The sequence below is a fragment of the Arachis hypogaea genome, chromosome 18 (genome assembly GCF_003086295.3).
Source record: "Arachis hypogaea cultivar Tifrunner chromosome 18, arahy.Tifrunner.gnm2.J5K5, whole genome shotgun sequence".
Taxonomy (NCBI): Eukaryota; Viridiplantae; Streptophyta; class Magnoliopsida; order Fabales; family Fabaceae; genus Arachis; species Arachis hypogaea.
In genome coordinates this window covers 87,479,847-87,489,773 of record NC_092053.1, presented here as the reverse complement: position 1 = coordinate 87,489,773, position 9,927 = coordinate 87,479,847, and the positions used below count along the sequence as shown (strand labels likewise).

Below are 9,927 nucleotides of genomic sequence, written 5' to 3'. Positions count from 1 at the left end.
ATGAGTGAAAAAGGGTGGAAACTTGAGTTGTGAGGTCTGGTCTACTTAGGGCTATATATAGTAACCATTGATGGAGAGTGGATGGTTAGGATTCTTTGTGAAAGGTTGAGAATGAAGGGTGTGCATGTAAAGTTGAATGAGGACAAAAGTTGCCTCTTCATTTGGGGGGGGGGGTAGGTTCGGTCATTAAAGGAGGCACACTTATCCAACCAATGTGCAAAATTTTTCTTCCCAAGGAGCTCTTCCAAGGACATGTGACTTCCATTTTCACCACTAGGATGACCGTGCCCTAGCTTGTCTTGTCCTTTTCTTCAATCTCTTCTCCCATGTACCTATTAATCACAACGAAACAAAAACATCACACTCCACTCTTGGCGGCAGAAGCAATGAAGGTGGCAACAATAAAATTGAAAATAAAGAAAATTGGTTAAATAACTTCTTACGAAATGATGTTGGCCGTGCTTAACATTTTTATCATTAAATCATCATAAGAACACTTAATTCTCTATCTTTAAACATGAACTAAAAGAATGTAAAATGTAAAACATGGTTATACTTTCATGAAATTCAAGACTTAAATCAAATTTGACTCTCATCACTTATGTTCTTGGTATATATAGAACACCAAACTTAATGTTTGGCTATATATTCCAAGAAAATATTTAGGCATATATTAAGATGGCTACATGATCATTACTGTTTGAAAAACATTTTAGGGTGCCTGTAGGCACACCAAACTTAAAGATGGATCATATGCTTCAAACTATCATATGTAAGTGTTCACTCTGTCTCTGAAAGCTTGAATTCAAGTTAGTACACCAGTGATTATTCATATCAAAGCAATGAAAGTAATAAACTAAAGCATGGGTTACCTCCCATGGAGTACTTCTTTAGGGTCATTAGCTTGACGGTTGGTCTCTGTCATAGTGGATTGTAATGCCTCATGTCCTCTCCTCGCACAGTGAAGCTTTCTCCACTTGATTCCTTGATGATTTCTGCATGTTCCAAGGAAAAGACCTTTCTGATTGTGAAAACTTGAGGTAACTAGGATAGAATGGTTGGAATAGGGGTGGGATTGGTGGATGGTGGGCTGATATCACCTTGTCTCCAGGGGAAAAACCTTATGTAGGAATCTTCTTGTTTCTCCATCCCCTTGGAAATTTCTTCACAACTCTTTTCGCTTCTTCTTGCTGTTCTCCAGTAACTCTTGTATTAGGGAGGTCCTTGTTAGCTGCTTTTCCTGATTCTTGTGGCTTCAGCTATTTCTTGAACTCCCTTGGTTGCTGTATCTCTTGAAATTCTTGCTTGTTCACTAAGGATTATTTCAGGGGCTCTGCTTCCGGTTCACTGTTGCTTTCCTCCAGACACATTTTGCTGTGATCATTCTTCAGCTCTTTAGGTTCTGGCTCAAATTCAGGTGTAGGTTTGAAAACATGGAAGGTGAGATTTCATAATGTATTCTCAGTATTAACTCTCCTTGTTTCACATCTATGAGCGCTCTAGCAGTAGCTAGAAACAGTATCCCCAAAATGATGGGATGGAGGTAACTTTCTTCCATGTCCAAAACAACAAAGTCAGTGGGGAGGAAGTAATTTCCCACTTTGACCAATACATTCTCGACCACTCCTTCAGCTTGCTTCTGAGTCTTATCAGCCAATTGGATGATTACATCCGTGGATCTCAACTCATTGATTTGCAACCTCTTCATGAGAGACAAAGGCATCACATTTATGCTAGCTCCTAGATCACAGAATCCTCTGTCAATCCTTATATCTCCTATGGCACATGGGATATGAAAGCTCCTCGGATCTTTTTTCTTCAGAGGTAAGTCCTTATTGATGAGGGCACTACATTCCATGTTCATTATCACTGTTTGTCCCCCTTTCAAGGTTCCTTTCTTGGTCAGCAACTCTTTCATACACTTGATGTATGTAGGCATCTATTGGAGAGTTTTGATGAAGAGAATGTTGACACTGAGGGATGTAAACATGTCTAGGAATCTTGAGTATGAATTTTCTTTCTCACCTCCCCTGAGTCTCTGGGGAAATGGTGCCCTTGACACATAAGGTTTCAACATTTCCTTCCTTGTTGGTTCTTTCCCCTATACAGGTCCATTTCCTTGTTCTTTTTCCTCTAAATTCCTTTGGGAACTTCCTTGGCTATGCTCTGTTGACTTTCTGGTATCTTCTTCCTGGATTTCTTCATTTTCAAGAGTGATTGCCTTACATTCTTCCCGTCTCACCTTCTTCATTTCCCCTCTTGGATTTTTCTTAGTGTCACTAGGGAAACTATCAGTGGACTTAGGAATCTGCTGAGAGAGATGCCCTACTTAAGATTCAAGCTTCTTAATGGTCTCTCCTCGGCTTTTCATACTATTTCTCACTTCTTCCTTGAAATTCCTGTTATCCTGGACATCCTTGCAAAGGTTTGCGAACATAGCTTCAATTTTGGACATTCTGTCATCGTCATGTGGTGACGGTTGACTGAGATTGGGATGTTGAGAGTGGTTATTTTGGATTTGGTATGGTGGCTAGGAAGAATTGTTATACGGATGTTGATATGATCTTGGATTAGATTATTGGTAGGTGTACTTGTTGGGATTGTGAGGTTTGTGGTCTTGACCTTGGTTTTGTTGGTTTTCCCACCCAAAGTTTGGGTGGTTCCTCCAACTAGGGTTATAGGTTTTAGAATATGGATCATGAGCTTGCTTAGATGAATTTCCAAGGTAATTGGCTTCCTCCTAGTTAACTCCTTCCTCTGTGTCCAACTCTCCTTGAGGTGATGGTTGAGTATGAATTGCTGTAGCCTGATTCTTCTCCATTTGCTTGGTCAATTTAGCTAATTTCTTGGTGATCATCTTATTCTGGGCCAAGATTGCATCCATATGGTTTAATTCCATGACTCCCATGTTGTTGCTTTTGTCTGAAGCATAAAAATACTCATTGTCAACCATTGTCTCTATAACATCAATGGCTTCTTCAATGGTCTTCTTCTTGTTAAGGGATCCTCCAGATGAGTGGTCTACAGCTTTCTTTGATTCATAGGAAAGCCCTTCATAAAAGATCTGCAATTGCACTAACTCATTAAACATATCAGTTGGCATTTCCTTGTCAGATCATTGAATCTCTCCCAGGCTTCATATAAGATTTCACCATCCTGCTGTTTGAGTGTTTGCACTTTAGTTTTAAGTCTATTTACTTTTTGTGGAGGGGTAGAACCTTGCTAAGAATCTGTTCACTACATCTTCCCAGGTTGTCAAGCTTTCTTTGGGAAATGATTCTAGCCATTTGGATGCTTTGTCTTTCAAAGAAAATGGAAACAGTAACAATCTATAGGTGTCAGGATGAACACCATTAGATTTAACTGTATCACAGATCCTTAGGAATGTAGTAAGATGCTGATTAGGGTCCTCTTGGGCACTTCTTCCAAAAGAACAATTGTTTTGCACGAGAGTGATGAGCTGAGGCTTCAATTCAAAATTATTAGCATGGATAGTTGGATTTTAAATGATGCTGCCACAGTTTCCTGGGTTTCGATTGATGTAAGAGCCTAGAACTCTCCTCTCTTGTCTAGCAGGGTTGGCTCCACCTCCTCTGGAATGATTATTCACCTCTCCTTCGTGATGGTTTTCCATATCATCCTCCATGTTTATATCCAAGTCTTCCTCCTCTTCCTCTGCACCAATAGCCCTCTTTCCTCTTGCTTCCTTCCTTAATCTCAGAAAGGTTCTTTTTGGTTCGCTGTCAAAAGAGGTTGAAACCCCTCTTCTACCTGTAATACAAGTAGCAAAACAAGCAGCGACCAGCAAGTGAAGATTTCACAATTAATGAAAAAGTGTGGTTAGAGCAATTGAGGCAATTAATCAAACAGTTAATGAGTCAGTGGATTAGTTTTGCTGGAAATTAAAGAAATAAAGAAAAATAAAGAGAAACAACTAAAATTGCAGAAAGTAAATGTAACAGCAGAAATTGAAATTCAATTAACAAAAGAAAAGAAAAATGCTCAATCTAGTTCTCCTCCGATTTAGTAATTGTCAATACAAAACCAATCCCCGGCAACGGCGCCATAAACGTGATGTCCCGAAAACTGTCTCTCAACAATTTTCTACCGGCAAGTACACTGAACTTGTCGTCAAGTAAAAACTCACTGTAGAGTGAGGTCGAATCCCACAGGGATTGGTTGGTTGATCAATGTTAATTGGAGAATTGTTCTAGTTGAGCTAAATCAGATTGAAATTGTAATTGCAGAATGTAAATTGGCAGGAAACTTAAATTGTAAGAAATTAAAGGAACAGAAATTAAAATGCAGAATATAAAGAACAGAAACTTAAATTGCAAGTAATTAAAGGATAGAAGCTTAAACTACAAGAAGGTAAATGGGAATGGGGAAACTGCGCATCAAATTAAAGACAAAATATAAAAGAATGGGTAGATCAAATAACAGTCTGCAACATGGAAGAATTCTTAGATCCAATTATAAGGGTAAATAGCCAACTCAGATACTGAAATAAATAAATAAAGTGAAAGGGAAGTTTAAAACAAAGAAATATAAAACCTGGATTGAGAGTCACTCTTAAAACAAGAAGAAATCCTAAATCGTAAGAGAGAAAGAGAGAAGATCTCCCTCTCAACTAAATCTAAATCATTGAAAGTAACAAAAATTGCGAGCTCTCTTTGAATGGATGCATTCCCACACTTTATAACCTCTGGTCTATGCTGTCTGTACTTGGATCTGGGCCAAAAAGGGCTTCAGAATTTGCTGGGGGCGTATTCTGTAAAATCTGATATGTGGCCTCTGTCACGCGTCCACGTGGGTCACGCGGTCACGTCATTCGGAGCTTTTCCTTGCCACGCGGTCGCGTCAGTCATGCGGCCGCGTCGCTACTGATTCGTGCTTGGCACGCGATCGCGTCATCCATGCGATCGCGTTGATATCAGTTTCCTTAAAGCTCCATTTTGCTTTCTCCTTCCATTTTAGTATGTTTTCTTTTCCATCCTTTAAGTCATTCTGCCTTAGAAAATCTGAAACTACTCAACACACTAATCACGGCAATGAATGGAAATAAAGGTAATTAAATTAATTAATTTTAAAGCTTAGGAAACATGTTTTTCATTTACATCACATAATAAGGAAGGGAAAGTAAAACCATACAATTAATGTGAATAAGTAGGTGAAGGATTGTATAAATCACTCAAATTAGGCACAAAAGAACTCATGAAATATGGGTTTATCACCCTACTACTTAATTCTCTTAGTTTTCATGTTAATTTCTCTTTTATGTTCATGGATGCTCTTGTTAGATTTGATTTACTTTTAATGCAATTTAATGTTTGATGTTCTTTTAATTGTTGATTTGAGGAGTGATTTACTTTCCTTGCAATTGATAGTTGGTAGATTTTACTATTTCTTGTCATTTATTATGCTTTCCTTTTATGCCTTCTAAGTGTTTAGCAAAATGCTTGGAAGGATCTTAGAGTAGATTTTGAGCATTCTTGACTTGGAGAGAGTAATTAGGCAATCTTGAGTCATGAAAACCCAACTTATGTTGGTGATCTAGAGTTGTTAGTTAATATGATTTCCATTGATTCTAATCTTTTGCTAATTCTATTAGTAAGTTGATTAGGACTTTTGGATTGAGATTAACTAGTCTTGTTTGACTTTCTCTCATGGAAGATAACCTATATCTTCTTCCAATGTTGGAGATGACGAAATAAGATAAATTCTTGTTTATTATTGTGATATGATTGATTAATCTTGTTTGACTTTCTCCCTATGTGTTGGAGTTGACTAAATAAGATGAACTAATCATTGCATGACTAGGATAGAAAGCCTATGATCTCAATTCTTGCCATGAATGTTTCTCTTTATTACTTGCTTTCTTCAGTTATTTGCTTGATTTACTTTCCTTGTCATTTAATTTCTTGCCCTCTTATCAATCAAAACCCCCCATTGTTCCTTCATATCCAATAATCATACACTTCATTGCAATTCCTTGTGAGACGACCCGGAGTCTAAATACTTCGGTTAATTCTTATTTGGGGTTTGTTACTTGTGACAACCAAAAATTTAATTTGATGTGAGAGTTGTTTGTTGGTTTGGAGCTATGCTTACAACAAAGTTCTAATTTCTACAAGAGAAATTCTAGACCAACAAAAATTTTTGCCATCAAATTAATGGCGCCGTTGCTGGGGAGTTGCATTGGTGTTATATTATTGGCTATTGTATATATGTTAATATGATTTTTTGCTAGTTTTTGCTTGTTTTAGGAGTTTGTTTTTATTAGTTCTTACTAGTTTTGTTTTTATTTTCTCTTGCTATTATGAATTCTCATCACTTTGGGTATGAGTTTGGCTCAAATTATGTTGTAGGAAATGGGAGCTACAATGACAATATGCATCAAGGATAGAACAATCAAAGGTGGGAGGAGCCTCAAGGGATTGATCAACCTTCTTGGAAACCACAACCTCCGGTCTCTTATGGGTATAATTCTAATCCTAATCAATATCAATCTAATGGATGTGGTGACCCTTATTGTAATTGTCAACAACCACCACTACATGCCTATGAACCACCCCCTCGACATGACTTTGAACCACCATACTCACAAGCTCCATACCACCAAACACCTCTATATGACCATAATTCTTATCCACCATACCAACCACCTTATTAACCATATGAACCACAACCATTCTAACACAATTACTCTCAAGAACCACCTCAATATACACCACCTCCATACCCTTACCAAGATGAACCAACTTCCAATTATGAAACTTTCCTCCCAAACAATGAACCTTCTTCTTTCACACCACCTCCAATGGATGATCCACTCCAAGAATGTATTAGTTCTTACATTCGAAGGCAAGAAGAGAACCAAAAGGAGTTTAAGGAGCTAGAAGCTAAGATGGCTATCCTAGCGGAAGCCGTTCGCAATATGGTCTCCTCCCGACTAAGCCTAAGCAACCAAGGCACTCCCATTGACAAATGTGGAGAGGAAATTAAGGAGCATAGTGAGGGAGTGAGTTTAGAGCTTCAAGGTGAAGAAGAGGAGTTGAAGCAAGAATTGTCACAGGGGGAAGAAGTTGAGATGAATGCGCCAGAAGAAGTGGTTGAAAACATAATAGATGTTGGAAGTCCATGGAAATGTAGCATTAGAGAGCCCTCTTCCAAGATACTTAACGTTGATGTTGAGGAGGGTGTACAACCTCCAAAGCATATCATGATTGAAAACTTTGAAGAGGTTGATCAAGAGATGGATTCAATCATTGAGGAGTTCCTATCTACAATTGAATCCTCTCCCATTGGTCTTGAAATTGAGGTCAAAGAAGAAGATGAACAACCTTTCATGCCCTTGGTGAGTAATAAAGAAGAAATTGAATTGGAAGCAAGCCACCAAGAGGAAGAGGTTAAAGTTGAGGAAAGTTGCAAGGAGGTGGAAGATGCAAAGGAAGAGCACAAGGGCGTAGACCTCGCATCGGCTAAGTGTGGGAAGGTTCCCCTTCCTAAGTCACCATCATCCAACACAACATTCAAGTGGGTAAAATTATTATCCCTAAGCTTTGCTTTCTCACTTGAATATGGTTTGATTGAAAATTATGATCAACTTAGAGCTCTTTGTGGATTTAAGAGTAGGAGAGAGTTGTGTAGTGGTTGGACACATCAATCAAGGTTCCTTATGGTTGGAAACTCAAAGTCTAAGTGCAATGGTTGGTATAGTTCTGATGCCAGGGCATTTTGGCCAGTTTCACTGACCTTTTCTTTACTGTTTTAGGGTAGTTTCATGCATTTTCTTAGGAAATAAGCAAGTTTTGGGTAGAATTTCACTTACATCTTGATTCAAGCAAACATTGTGCACTTTACATGATTTCATGAGAATTACACAAGAATTGAATGACAAATTGGATGATGCATGTCTCATGATTTTGGATTAGAACTTTGATGCACTCTATTGATTGATTTCAAGACAAAGGAAGCAAGGAAGTACCACGTTATCAGCCATGTTAGTCTAACTAACGTAACCACTAACGTGGAATGGGAGCTAGCTTGCAACGTTAATGAGAAAAGTAATCGCCAATAACGTCTTCGAAGCCATCGTAGCCCACGTTAAGAGTCACGTTAACTAAGTTAATGTGAACTCTAACGTGGAAGAAGAAAATGAAGCCAACGTTAATGACACTCACCTTTGTCACTAACATTGGACCAAGCTCATATTAGCCACGTTAAGATCCACGTTAACTCAGTTAACATGGACTCTAACGTGGGGAAGCAAAAGAATGGCCAACGTTAGTGACACTCACCTTTGTCACTAACGTTGGACTAAGCCACTTTGAGCCACGTTAGTTGCCATGTTAACTTAGTTAACGTGGAAGATAACGTGGAGGGAGCAAGAATCGCCAACGTTAGTGACACTCACCTTTGTCACTAACGTTGGAATGAGCCACTATGAGCAACGTTAACTCCCACGTTAATTTAGTTAACGTGGAAGCAAACGTGGATGAAAGAATGATGAGCCAACGTTAGTGACACTCACCTTTGTCACTAACGTTGGAGATGGCTATCACCACAACGTTAGAAGCCACGTTAACCTAGTTAACGTGAACTCTAATGTGGGAAGTAAGGGTGTTTTGAAACGTTAGTGACAAAGGTAAGTGTCACTAACGTTTTCGAAGAATTGGCAAGCCTACGTTAAAGGTCACGTTGGCCACACTAACGTGAACTCTAACGTAGGGGGAATGGAGGAGTCTCAACGTTATTGGAAAAGGTAAGCCCCAATAACGTGTGCGAAGGACCAAGAGGCAACGTTAGTGGTCACGTTGGTGCCACTAACATTGAAGTTAACGTGGATCATCCTTGGGTTAGGAACGTTAGTGAAAAAGGTGACTGCCACTAACGTTCTCGAACCCACACTTTCACTTAACGTTAACGCCACTAACGTCCTAAGCTAAAAGTCCCTGCCTACATCACACTTTCTCTCTGCAAGTAAAGCTAAGCCCACTGAAGAGGATAACTGCTTCAAACTCAAGATCCAAAGGCCCATATCCAAGATTTGAAGAACCAACTAAAAGATCAGAAGAGTAGTATATATAGGGTTAGTTTTGAATCAAGAAGGGGGTTGGAAATTGGAGAACTACTCTCTGTATAATTTTACTTTCTCTGCACTTCTAGTTTACTTTTTATAATGTATTTTCCATCTTTGTTTTCTATTTCCAGAGCTATGAACAACTAAACCCCTTTCATTGGGTTAGGGAGCTCTGTTATAATTTGATGGATCAATATTAGTTTTCATTATTCTTCTTCTATCTTTTCTCTTGATTTTACTAGAAAGCTTTCAATCTTCATTCAATTGGGTAGTTATCTTGGAAAAGAAGCTATTCATACTTGGATCTCTTCGGAACTTTGGAAGAGGAATGAAGAGATCATGCTAGAAATGCTTTCTCATGTTGGACCAAATTGGGGTTTGGATGGATATAGTGACATATAATCCTACCAACACTTTGATTTAGAAATACATGTGGTATAATCAGTGACCATACTTCATCTCTTCTCATGAGCAATTGACCAAGAAATTGGCTATTGATCAAGATTTGAGAGATTGAATTACCAAGAAATTGGAATTCGATCACTTAAAATTGCCAAGGAGATCAATGAATGCATTGATTGAGGAAGAGATGAAAATGAACTTGATCTGGAGAATGCAACATCTCCTAAGCCCAATGAATTTCCCATTTCTGGTCTTACCCATTCTCTTTAAATTCTACAATCTACTTTTATGAGCATCTTCCCTATTCCCATTTAAGATTCTACAATTTACTTTCTGCTATTTACATTCAGCTCTTTATTTCCGGCATTTACGTTTTCTGCTATTTACTTTCCCGCCATTTAATTTTCTGCAAATTTCAAATCCAATTCTGCTTAGTTCAACTA

General features: G+C 38.4%; 1 non-coding gene across 1 annotated transcript; it reads left to right on the top strand.

The window, feature by feature from the left end:
• Positions 1-3,089: 3,089 nt before the first annotated feature.
• Positions 3,090-3,192, top strand: LOC112773443 (small nucleolar RNA R71). The gene has a single exon (XR_003187993.1). It is a non-coding gene; the product is annotated as a small nucleolar RNA R71 (small nucleolar RNA).
• Positions 3,193-9,927: the final 6,735 nt, after the last annotated feature.